Genomic DNA, 13234 nt, shown 5'->3' with positions numbered 1-13234 from the left:
TGGGATTAAAGGCATGTGCCACAACTGCCCGGGGGCTCTCTGCTTCTTAAGATATGCAAACCATTGGCAAGTGAATGTGAAGGTCTGATAAAAGAGGTGTGACTGGAAGCTTCATCTGGGCCCACCACCACAATTGTGCATTCCTCTGGTGGTTGATTAGATGTATTTGCTGGGCTTATTGGAGTCTTTCCCTCCTAAAGCAAGCAGTGAAGCTTGAGGCAGGGCTGATGGGACAACGGCCCTTTCAAGCCCTTTGAGCACATGATTACCAGAGAGACTGGTTTGTCGACGATGTGTTGGTTTTCTGTGGTCACTACCTGTCAGGGCAGGAGGCTCCTCCCCTCCTTACACCCTGACACAACAGCCAACACTCAGAAACAAAGCCTTTCTATGCGAGTACCTGACATCCAGCTATATAAGCTTTGGAACAGGGTTAGCAGTCATCTACCTCTCCAGAGTTGCTCACTGTTGATCATCCTGGACCCCTGGGTATGGGGAGGGCAGCTTGAGCCTTGTCTGCCTGGTATTTCTAATTCTTGTGAGCTCACAGCTCTGATCATAGCCAGTGGTCTGGGGCTGGCTTGAATTTGCATCCTGGGCCGAGATCACTGACTATTAGAGAATCCCAGAGAATGATTTAGATAGATGGTGGTGCCGGTCAAAGATACAGATGACTCAGAATCACTTCACCATGACACCTCCAATGGGGTTCTGTCTGCTACTCCACCAGCCCAGCCCTGGGGAGATCCAAGAGGATTTTGTTGTCTCACAGGAAGCCAATTTCATTGTGGACAGTTCTACTTTCTCCCATGTATGGAGCCCCCGTCTCTGCCAGACACTGGACAGGAGGCATGGAAGCGACTTTTCTATTCCAAGAGCTAACATTGCTTCTAGACCCTTCTTTCTTTTGCGCTATATACGTCTCTGTCACTCTCTGAAGTCGCAGCCTCCAAGTGTTGGAATGAATGTGTAGGGTCATCTCTGCTCTTGGGCAGCCTGTTCTCCAACCTCAGGAATTCCTTTTTTTCTTATGAAAGGAGTTACTGCCACATAGTGACCAAGGGTGGCTTGTGTAGAGACTGAAGTCTAAGCTCTGAATTTGAAGATTTAGGTTCAAACACTTCACTCTGTCATTTTCCATGTAAGGGACCTTGTACTTTTTGGTAGCTCCTTTGAATGTCGGTTTCCCCTTCTATACCTACGTGATCCAACAAGGCTATGTGGCTATTATGTGGGTCATTTGCTCAGCTTGACATGCTGTGACAACAGTTTCAGAGTGCTTGCCATACAGTTGCCTATCTCAACTCCGATCACTTTGATGCCTTTTACTGGAAGAAGTGTACCAAGGGCATCTGACTGGCACAGTGCCCTGTGACATCATTACTTCTGTTGTAAGCAGGCATGTTACGACTTGGTAGCTCTCACAGATCTGACTGAATTTTCTCCCTCCTCTATGCGTTTACCAATTTGCCCTGCTTCCTATGGCCCAAACATAAGGCAACCTTGAATTATGAACTCTTATCCTCACAGAGGCCACATGATACGGAACTTATACATACGCTTCCATGAAAATCTATTAGCTTTCTCTAAACTGAAGGGTCTGCCTCTCCTGCCCTTGCTTGGCACTCCCCCAACCCCATGGCTATGATGCATCTCTTTCTCCTCATGAAATGCTTCATTAGACCTGAAGCGTTGCTCTCCCACTTCTCCTGATGCTATGAGTCTCCTGACAAAGTTTATCTGAATGGCAATACAGCTCAACTCCCTTTCTACAAACCTACCACATTTCTATACATAACTAAATTACTTCTGGGAATATCATGCGAGAGGAACATCACACAGTCTCTGAAAATAATAATCATCTTTGTATTCTTACTCATTAGTGGAATCACAACACTTCCACGTGGTCCCCTAGCCTAGTTTTTTAAAATAAATAAAAACAAAAATCTTTTAAGAAAGAAGTCTGTGAAAACATTACCCACTCTACAGTTCCAACTACATGATGTCCTGGGAAAGATTAAGAGTTGGCTGGGGTTCCCAGGGGTTGAAGGTAAAGAAAGAGAAACCCAATGAAGAGGATGTTAAAAGTGCTCTGGGTATCTCCGTGTGCCAGTTACACAGTGTCAGGTTTATTTTACAACCTGTGTATCTTACTGGTTGAGATTTTCATACAGAAAGTGGCTGTTTACATGGGGCCAGAGGAATATGGGAAATCTCCGAGCTTTTGATTCAACGTCACAGAGAACCTAAAACTGCTGTTAAAAAATAAATAAACAGGATGGGGGCATGGTGGTGCTCATCTTTAGTCCCAACACTAGGGAGGCAGAGGCAGGAGAATCTCTGTGAGTTTGAGGTCAGCATGGTCTACACAGGGAATTCCAGAACAGCCAGAGCAGCCAGGACTAGAGAGGGATCTCAAAACAAACAAACAATATACAAAACAAAAGTCTACCTTTATTCAGTTAGTTTGTTGTTCTTTGTGGAGACAGGCAGCCCAGGTTAGCTGGATCCTGCCTTTCTCTTCTGAGCACTGAGATTAGCCTGAGCCAGTTATTGTGTTGCTTCTTTGCTTACTGAGTCCTGAACCCAAGAGGGCCTCATACACAGTAGGCAAATCCCCCATTGCTGATCTATCCCGCTGGTCTTTACTTTCTAAAATGTATTAAATGTAACCTTTGTTAGGACAGGAGAACTGGCACACATCTTTAAGCCCAGCATTCAAGAAGCAGAGGCAGGCAGTTGAGTTGGAGGCTAGCCTGGACTAAACAGCCAGTTCCAGGACAGCCAGAGCTACATAGTGAAACCTCTTCAAACAAACAAACAAACTCAAACAACAAAGATAACTGTAAAGTTAATTTAAAAGCACTATAAACTCTAAAATAGCTAAAAAGGAAGAGAAATTTTAGACATTTTTAACCCCCTCCTCAGAGACACAGACACACACACACACACACACACACACACACACACATAAATCCTGAAAGTATTGGATGTAATGGCTGTTATATATAGCATAGATAAATAAGGAAACATCACATTGCCCCATTTATTCATGCAAGAATTATCTTTCAGTTTAAAAATAAAGGAGGGGGCTGGAGCGAAGACTCAGTGGTTAAGAACCCAGTTGCTCTTGCAGAGGATCAGTTCCCAGCACTCACAGAGCAGCTCACAGATCTATAAACATAGTCAGAGGAATCTCCTCCCCTTTTCAGTCCTCCAAAGGTACTGTACACATGTGCTGCATTTACATACTTGGAGGCAAAGCACTCATGTAAGATAAAAATAAAGAGATAACACGTATGAAAATGCCTTTAAAAATTGTATTGGTTCTGCCTACAGAGACAGTATTATTAGAGGATTCTTTCAGAGACTCCAGCCCTTTAGGTTAGCCATTTCTGCAGAAGGCCTCAGTTTTCCCACATCCAACGGTGAGAGCAGAAACAGGGGGGCCTCATTGACTGGTTTCAGAAGCAACTTGTGTCACCAAATGCTCTCAAGGTTTCTGAAAAAAAAAATCTGTACTCCATTTCACAAACAAGGAAAAATTTCAAGGTGACAAAGAGCTTCTCTGGGGACAGGAAGTGAGAAAAGAAGAAAAGAAGAAGCAGGAAGCCAATCGAGCAGCCATTGCCCACCTCCAAGGTTGAGGGTTTGAATGAGCACAATGGGTCTTGCATGCCAACATTACCTTATTGTCACCCTTATTGAGCACAATATAGCTCAGTGATATGGAGAAAGTGCTGTTTTGTCATCAGCATCCCTTCCTCATCCTCATCTTCATGAGCATCCCATCCTCATCCTCATCAGCATCCCTTCCTCATCCTCATCAGCATCCCTTCCTCATCCTCATCAGCATCCCTTCCTCATCAGCATCCCTTCCTCATCAGCATCCCTTCCTCATCCTCATCAGCATCCCTTCCTCATCAGCATCCTTTCCTCATCCTCATCAGCATCCTATCCTCATCCTCACCCTCATCAGCATCCCATCCCCATCCTCATCAGCATCCCATCTTCATCCTCATGAGCATCCCATCCTCATCAGCATCCCTTCTTCATCCTCATGAGCATCCCATCCTCATCCTCATCAGCATCCCTTCCTCATCCTCATCAGCATCCCTTCCTCATCCTCATCAGCATCCCTTCCTCATCCTCATCAGCATTTCATTCTCATCCTCATCAGCATCCAATCCTCATCCCCATCAGCATTTCATTCTCATCTTCATCAGCATTCCACCTTCATCCTCATGAGCATCCCATCTTCAACCTCACAAGTATCCCATTTTCATCAGGATCCTCAACAGCTGTTCCCATCCTCATCTACTTGACAACTCCCTCCCCTACCCAAACAGAAGTAGAATCTTAAGAGAATGCTGCTATGTTGCTACCTACATTCTTTCTTCTGTTGCTATATTTAAAACACAAAAACCTTTGTTTTGTTTTGGTTTTGAAACTGTTTTTTTCTGTGTAGCCTTGGCTGTCCTGGAATTCACTTTATAGACCAGCCTGGCCTTGAACTCCAAGACATTCACCTGTCTCTGCTTCCTGAGTGCTGGGATTAAAAGCCTGTGTCACCACCAGGCTAAAGAACATTTTTATTTATAATTCACCTCCACCCTGTCCAAAGGCATCTAATTTTTTTATATTACTAACATTTATCCATATGTATATACATCCTACCCTTTCACATGCAATTACATCTGCCATATTCTCTTATGTTTCTGAGTTGTTGATGTATTTTAATTTGATGATCATTAGCTATATTAAATTAAAATCATCATTTTAATTTGATGATCATCAGCTATCTTAAATTAAAATTTTAATTAATTTAAAGTTTTCTCTTACTACTTAAGTATTTATTATGGGTAAGTATGTCCAGACATGTTGCCCTCTCTTGCTTTTGTTAAATTTGTTCCCAGGGCATGTCTAAGGAGATTAAGCCCAAAGATGAGACTGTCTTCTTAGTGCTCTGTGTGGTCATTTGCCTCGGTTAAGCATTACACGTGCTATGCCTCTAAGACCACAGCAGTGTAAGACTAATGAAGGTTAGAGATTCTCATTCATAAGTATTAGTTCTAAGTAGGTATAAAATGATACAACAATCTGCTCTTAATATTCTTGTTTTGACTCATGGTAGGGATAGGCAGCTTCCGATACCTCCGTTGTTATTTATACACATTTTGTATATATTGCACAAGACAGACATTGTCAGGGGGAGAGGGGGATTTTAGGAATGGAGAATTGTTAGACTGTGGCAGGAACTACCAATAAGGGTCTTCATTTTGGAAACTGGAACCCTGGGAGTGGGAAAAATAGTCTATAAAGCTGGACATCACCTGCATAGCAGTTGGACCTGCGATGAGCCCCAGAGAACTAACTGTTGCTGACAGCCGTGGTGACCCGAGACAGCCGTGGTGACCCGATGTCCTCTCCCTTATGTTTTGCTCTAGCAACTCGATGACTATTTGGCGACTCATTTGGCTAACACAGAGCTATCTTCTTTAGCCAGGCAACATGGGGGAGCCATCAATCTCCTCACAATGTCATAACGCAGCAGCCTTGGAGCCCCACAAAGAGGATTCACACCCAGGGCCTCACTCCACCGTGACTGCATTTCTGTAAGGGACAGATATCATTATTTCCATGCCAAAGACCAGGAAAATGTCATCCTGTCTTTATGACTAGCACAGGAATGATCTGCTGTTCAGAAAGGGTTCAGAAAGGGCCATGTTAGTGGGATCCATCCAGTCTCCACCATTGTCCTGCAGAGAATGCAGGGGAGTGAATGATGGTCGTGCCCCTCCCTCCACCTCCCTGCCTCCCATCCTGATATTTATGAAAGAGCTTCCATCCCTTTGTCTTCTTGGGGGGGATGGCTGTGGCCTTTTGTTGATGGAGGAAGCACTGATGCCTTTGTGTAGAAACAATGGCTGTTTGTTTTATGAAGCAGTTTTGCTATCTCAAAGGTGCACCTGGGACTGTCCCTCTATAGGAGAGGCTCTGAGCCGTGACCTAGGCTGGGTCTGGTTACCCTGGAGTTGGGAAGAAGTATAGAGACCCTGGGTCTTTTATGACTCCTGTCTACTCGTCAGTAAATGCGGACTGATAGCACCTTGTCATTGCTGGCTCCGGAGAAGCGTATCTGCCTCCCTTTACTCTGCCTTGTTTTGTTTTGTTTTTAAAGATTTATTTATTTATTCTATGTAAGTACACTGTAGCTGTCTTCAGACACCTCAGAAGAGGGCATCAGATCTCATTATGGATGGTTGTGAGCCACCATGTGGTTGCTGAGATTTGAACTCAGCACCTTCAGAAGAGCGGTCAGTGCTCTTAACCTCTGAGCCATCTCTCCAGCCCATTTTGTTTTGTTTTAAAACATATATCTGGGGCGCCCATGGAGCTAAGAGGCCAACTTGCCAGAGTCAGTTCCCTCTTTCCACCATGTGGAAACCAAGCTCGGATCATGAGGCTCAGCAGCAACTGCCTTTACCCCCTGAGCGATCTCACCAACCCAGCGTTCTGTTCTCTTTTAGAGGGATTCGAGGTTCAGGTACAGTTTTACCTCATCAGGATACTTGGAAAAATTACCTTTTTTCACTGAACGTTTCTGAATTGATGAAGAAACAAGCAGAATGTTTGTGGGAGCTTCAATGAGGGTCTGTAGGTGAGCCCCTGGGTGGCTGTTCTGATAGTATAAGTTAACTGGTCACGTGGGGTCATGCCATGGAGAAGTGTGGTTGGAATAAGGCCACCAGACTCAAGGAATGGTGCTACCAGTTGTTAGCCATAGAGATTTTGATACTTAAACTTCTTTGAGCCTTGATCTCCTGCTCAAGAGAAGCTGATGTCTGCCTATCTGACATTGATAGAAGCAAAGAGGGCACTCTGCCTGGATTGGACCCTCAACACTTGTCATTCCACATTAAAGTACGAGTAAGGATGGTAGGTACTGGAATCCCCAGACTCTGGCTTGCTGTAGGTGCAATCAGGCTCTGGTCCCACAGGCATAAGCAGCCGGGGGGGTCAAAGAGGAGGTTACTAAAATCCTATGGCACTAATCTGAGGGCTTGCTCCATCTCCATCCTGCTGAATGACCCTGAGCAAAGCACAGAAACTGAGCTACACAATTCACAGAGAACTTCGTGTATGAGTCCAAAGGTCTGGAATGCAAGGTTCAAGAGGGACGCTGAGGCAGCTTATATTTTGGAGTAAAAAAAAAAAAAGTTTATTAGTGTTTGATAGGTGGTCCAGTGTTTAAGAGCAGTGGCTGCTCTTCCATAGGACCCAAGTTCAATTCCTAGAAATTCATATGGCAGCTCACAACCGTCTTTAACTCCAGTCCCAGAAGATCTACACCTTTTCTTGCCTCTGTGGGCATTGAATGCAGACAAAACATCCATATACATAAAATAAAAATAAATAAAATCTCAACAAATAAAAAAAACAACGGAAAGATTTATTAGAAGAGTTATTAACACTATGGGCGAACAGACAGACGGACAGCTGCGTGATGGAAGCTCTAAGGAGAACTCAGGCCTCAGCACCGTAAATAGATAGTATGGCAAGGACTCTGATGACTTCAGGCCCATGCAGTGGAGTAGGGATAGCCTTTTCAAGATCTCAAAAGAATCCATAGGCAGGATGTCTCTGATTCTCCAGAAGCCAACAGGAAAAGAGGTAAGAAGATGGGGTAGCGTTGGTAAGATTAGGTAAGGTGGTAAGCTGGCTGTTTCCTGTCAGCTTGATCCAATCTAACGTCATTTGAGAAGCAGGAACCGCAACTGGGAAAATCCCCCAGCTAGACTGGCAGGTGGGAAAGCCTATGGTGCATATTTTGAATTGAGGATTGATCAATTGATGTAGAAAAACCCGGTTCATTGTGGATGGTACAACCCCTGGGTTAGTGGTCCTGGGTGCTAAAAAAAAGCAGAGAAGCAACTAGTAAACTGTTACAGGATATTTGATTACACTGTGAAGCCTAAGATTGTGTTATTTACTGAAAATACCTGTTTCTTGTTGTGATGTGGCTTAGCCCAAACTTTAATCCCAAACAATGAAGGTATAAAGTTAGTTTGTAGAAGGAAGCACCTGTGTTTGAAAGTGATGTCTAATTGAGTGGCAGACAAGTGAAAAATTTGACAAAGTAAGACATGCTCAACTCTCACAAGAGGAGAGAGAGGAAGGGGCAGTTAAGAGAGAAGACAGAGAGCGGAGGCAGTTTTACCAGGGGAGTTTTACAGACAAGTTGAAGAGGGAACAAACTAGACACAGTTAAATATAGAACAAGCCAGAGGATGAGAAGGAACCAGAAGATTAGAACAGATTGCTCGAGTTAGTTTGAGGCCAAGCAGAGTAAATCAGAGGAAACTGAGAAAAGCCAGATTGATTCAATCCGTTCAGAGAGGAGTTTTGAGCCAGAACAGCTGAGTTGAACCAGCCAGCCAGAGCTCAGAAAGAACTAGAAAGGGTGAGCTTATTCAGCAGTAAATCTCAGAGGCTGGAAGCCTTCTAGGCCTAGATAAGATTGTACAGAGGCTAGAAGCCTCCAGGACCAGGCCTAGGTAAGGAGACAGAGGCAGCAAGCTTCCGAGAGGACAATTCCCAATAGGAATATAAAAGATACTTTAACAGCAAGCTGCATCCCTCCATGGCCTTTACACATGTCCCTACCTTGATTTCTGCCCTGACTTCCCCGGATGGTGGACTACAAGCCGTAGAATGTAATAAACCCTTTCCTCCCCCAGCTGCTGTGGGTCATTGTGCTTTGACCCAGCAACAGAAACCCTAACAAGGACAGGTCGTCACTGGTGACCCTTTGATATTGGGAGCCTGGCAACCTCACTCCAGAAAGAATCACAGCCACAGGCTCGCGACTGGGACCTCACTGGGAGCTGCAATGCTGGGGACATGCAGGGTGGGGGGGGGGGGTTGAGGAAGGCTGCTCCAGGCTTCTTGGTCTGAGCAGCGGTCTCGGATTGATTCTAAAAAATCTTGGAGAAAAATCTTGGAGACTATAAGTACACAAAAATTTTTTTAAGGACACTAATAACAAAGTTTGTGCTCTGGAGGGCGGTAGTAGGTGACAGGTTATGGTACTGCCTCAGGCCTGGGTAGAGGTTCGAGTCCCAGAAATAAGGGCTAGGGCAATGGTTCTCAAAGGTGTTCTTGGCAGAGCACATGGATTCCTATGACCCTTTCAGGGATGTTGTAAGGGCCTCCCTTACCCAGTGGCCTAATTGTGTAAGGTCCTATTCTCTCCTTTCTCAGCCAAAGGAACACATTGCAACATATTGCCTGCAGAAGCCAATATGAGAACTGAGCTATCTTCTATTAAGCTGAACACTATGGGACAAATTCAGTTTTTAAAAAGTGGTTTTTAGTTTTAGAGAATACAGTGGTTTTAAGTATTTAACAATATTAAGCAAATGTTATTTATGTGTACATGAATTATTGGTTATCATCCTTTAAAAAGATTTACTTATTTATTTACATATTTGTTTAGTATATAGCTATCTTCAGACACACCAGAAGAAGGCATTGGATCCCATTACAGATGGTTATGAGCCACCCTGTGGTTGCTGGGAACTTAACTCAGGATTTCTGGAAGAGCAGTCAGTGCTTCTAACTGCTGAGTCATCTCTTTAGCCCAGTTATCTTTTTTTTCTTTTTTTTTTTTTTAAGGCTAGGGCTTGAACCCAGGACCTAATCCTTGCTTAGCATATGCTCTGCCACCAAGCTACGTCCTCTGATTGTCAAATGAGGTTACCTGATAGTCTGGAGGGAAAAGCAAATGAGACATGGATGAGATCCTGGCCATTCACACACTCATTCACTCAAGCATTTAGGAAGATTCATTTTGTGCTGGACCCTAGGATGACTATAAGGGCTGTGACAAATACCAGACAAATCTGCCTGTAAGGGACAAGGGACTCTGACATGTCATCAACAGTGACATCGGTTGTTGTCTTACCTTGGGTTTCCATTGTTGGGAACAGACACCATGACCAACATAACTCCTATAAAGGACAACATTTCACTGGGACTAGCTGACAGATTCAGAGGTTTAGTCCCTTATCATCATAGTGGGCAGCATGGCGGCATCCAGGCAGATAAGGTGTTGGAGGAGTTGAGAGTTCTATATCTTGATTTGAAGGCAGCCAGGAGGAGACTCTGATTCCATGCTGGCTGGAGCTTGAGCATTAGGAGAGTTCAAAGCCTGTCTCAACAGTGACACACTTCCTCCAACAGGGCCACATCTCCTAACAGTGCCCCTCCCTATGGCCAAGCATTCATGTACATGAATCTATGAGGGCCAAACCTATTTAAAGGACCACAGTTCACTTCCTGGCCCCCATAGGCTTGTAGCCACAACACAATGGAAAATGTATTTAATCCAACTTCAAAAGTCCTCAGTCTATCACAGTCTTAATGTTTTAAAGTCCAAAATTCAAAGTCTCTTTTTGAGATTCATGCAATCTCTTAACTGTAATCAAAATAAAAAAGCATATCACTTAATTCCCATATCATAAGATATACATAACCATTCTAAAATATCATTGTGAGAAAACACTGGACCAAAGCCAGACACAAAAACCAGCTGGGCTAACTCCAAATTCTGCATCTCCATGTCTGATGTGCAAGTTGTTTCAACTTTGTTAACTGCAACACAATTCTTTGTCTTGAGCAGGTTAGCAGCTTTCCTTGGCAGGTATCCCATGGCTCTGCCATCTCTAACATCTTGGAGTCTCCATGGCAACTTCACAACTTCTTGTTCCAGTGATCCACACATTATCTGGACTCTTCCACAGGGCTTGGATCACTTCGCCAGCTCTGCCCTCTCTGGCATTCTAGGCTCTGGCTGACTACTCCACTGGTGCTGCTGTTCTTGGTGGCCATCCCATGGTACTGGCATTTCTAATACACTGAGGTCTTCCACTGCAGCTAGGCTGGACTTTACCAATAACCTCTCATAGGCTCTCTTCATGGTGCCAAGCCTTAACTTCTTTCTTTGCATGACCCCTTTGTCCTGGGCCTTCAACTGTCACTGAGGTTGTATCTTTACCAGTGGCCTCTCCTGGTCTCTTACAGTGTCAAGCCCCAGCTGCTCTCCATGCCCCCTTCATGCCTTCAAAAGCAGCACCGCCTAGGTGATTTTTACACATTACCAAGTCTGGCTGGGAGCACAAGGTCTATCTCTAGAACACAGCTTCTTTGTGCTCTCAGAAAACACTTGCCAGAAGATTTTACCTTAGTGATGCTGGTCTCTTCTTAATCACAAATGTCTTAGCTCCAGCTAACCAGCATCAATTGTCCCAGTAACCCCTTCTATTCTTGACTCTAAAGCCAGAGCCATATAGGTAAGGCTGTCAAGTTCTGCTGCTTACTGGGGCCAGAACTTAGTCCCCTTGTTCTATTACATCTTACTCACAAGACTGCATACTCCCAGTCTCCTGCATGCTGGGATTAAAAGCTCATAATGCCATACCTGGGCCTAAACTTTTTAAAAATTCCTTTTTACAAGATCTTTATTAGCATGACCACTATACCTCAAGATCCCCATCAAAAAACTTCTGTCATCCAATGTGAAGATCTGGATCAAAAGCCTGTGTCACTCAGTCTCAAGATCTGGATCACTGATGTGCCCTTCATTTCTGAGCTGTAGTTCATTCCAGATAGAGTCAAGTTGACAACTGAAGATAACCATCAGAATCAATCCCTTGTCAACTTGACATACATCATATCTCCTTATGTCCAAATGAAAACAATAACCAGGTCGTAATAATGCCTAACATGATATAACTATCTCTTGTTCAACTGCAAATGCATAAACAATAAGCTTAGGTGGGTGGGATCTTAGTGGGTGACCCCAGGTCACCATTCCGTTAATTCCATTTAATGTCCTTGAACACAGACTTTAGCTCCATTTCACTCCTGGTGCCCTTTTAATCTTTGAACCATACATTTTGTAATTTTCATTTCTCAATTTGCCATGTCTGACCAAGAGGCTTTTCATAAGAGTGAATTAGAAGACATAGTCTATGCTAGGCTGTTTTGAAATTTCTTTTGTCAATTCAATTAATCTAAATCTGTTCACTTTAGCTCAGGTAGACTCTTTCAACAGGGGCAAAAGGCAGCTTCATTCTTCACCAAAATATCACCAGAACAGTCTTTAGGCCACATACTGAAATTATTTTCTTCTGAAACCTCTTGAGCCAGGTCCCCACAGTTCAAATCCCCCTCAGCACCATTGTCTTCCATGCTTCTACCAGTACGGCCCATTAAGTCCCATTTAAAGCATTCCACTGCTTTCCAAAGTCCCATAATTTACATTCCTCCAAACAAAAGCGTGGCCAGGCCAATCATAACAATACTCCTGGTACCAACTTCTGTTTTAGTTAGGGTTCCCATTTCTGTGATGAGACACCATGTCCAAGGCAACTCTTATGAAGGATAACATTTCATTGTGGCTGGCTTACAGTTTAAGAGGTTTGTCCATTATCACCATGGCAGGAAGCATCCAGGCAGACATGGTGCTGGAAGAGCCAAGGGTTCTACATCTTGATTTGAAGGCATTCAGGAAGAGACTCTGATTCCACACTGAGCAGAGTATCAGGAAACCTCAAAGCCCATCCCCACAGTGGCACACTTCATCCAACAAGGCCACACTCCTAACAGTGCCACTCCCTATGGCCAAGCATTCGTATACAGGAATCTATGGGGACCAAATGTGTTCAAAGGACCACAGTTGTGATGGGTGCAGCAATGGAAGTCTGCTCCAGAACCATGTCAAGATGTTGTAGGAAATCTTGCAGGTCCTGGGGGACAGTATCCATTGAAGTCTTAGGAGGCATTGTCAGGGAGGCCCAAACGTCCCTGCCATCTCTTGCTTGTTTGTTCTACTAGAGTAGGCTCTTTGGCTGGACATACTATTTGTTGGAGTGTGATATACTAACCACTAAAGCTGCAGGCTATGAATATGCAAAGCCTTTGCCATATACCTCAGCTTATAGGAAGTAGGAAATTGGGGGGGGCATGCCCTTCACTTCTATGACATAAACAGAAGTTGTAAGTGGAAGTCTGCCCCTCCACTCCCATCCTGGTTCCTAGAACTTAGTTAAATGTTTATCATACTTAGATACAATGAAAGCTTTGTAATGTGGCCTTTGATTGGACAGAAACGAACCCCACATAAAATGATATTACAATGAAGAACAGTGGTGAAGGCATTTGGAAGTGT

The 13234-nt window shown here is 44.1% G+C and overlaps 1 protein-coding gene across 1 annotated transcript in view; it reads left to right on the top strand.

Annotated features, from left to right (window-relative positions):
* Positions 1 to 13234, top strand: part of Pkd2l1 (polycystin 2 like 1, transient receptor potential cation channel) — a 47520-nt gene that overhangs the window by 11988 nt on the left and 22298 nt on the right. The gene's annotated exons all lie outside the window — the stretch shown is intronic.

Source organism: Mastomys coucha, unplaced genomic scaffold, assembly GCF_008632895.1.
Source record: "Mastomys coucha isolate ucsf_1 unplaced genomic scaffold, UCSF_Mcou_1 pScaffold21, whole genome shotgun sequence".
In the NCBI taxonomy this organism is placed as follows: domain Eukaryota; kingdom Metazoa; phylum Chordata; class Mammalia; order Rodentia; family Muridae; genus Mastomys; species Mastomys coucha.
Note: the sequence above shows the minus strand (reverse complement) of the source record. Positions and strands in the feature narration are given on the sequence as shown.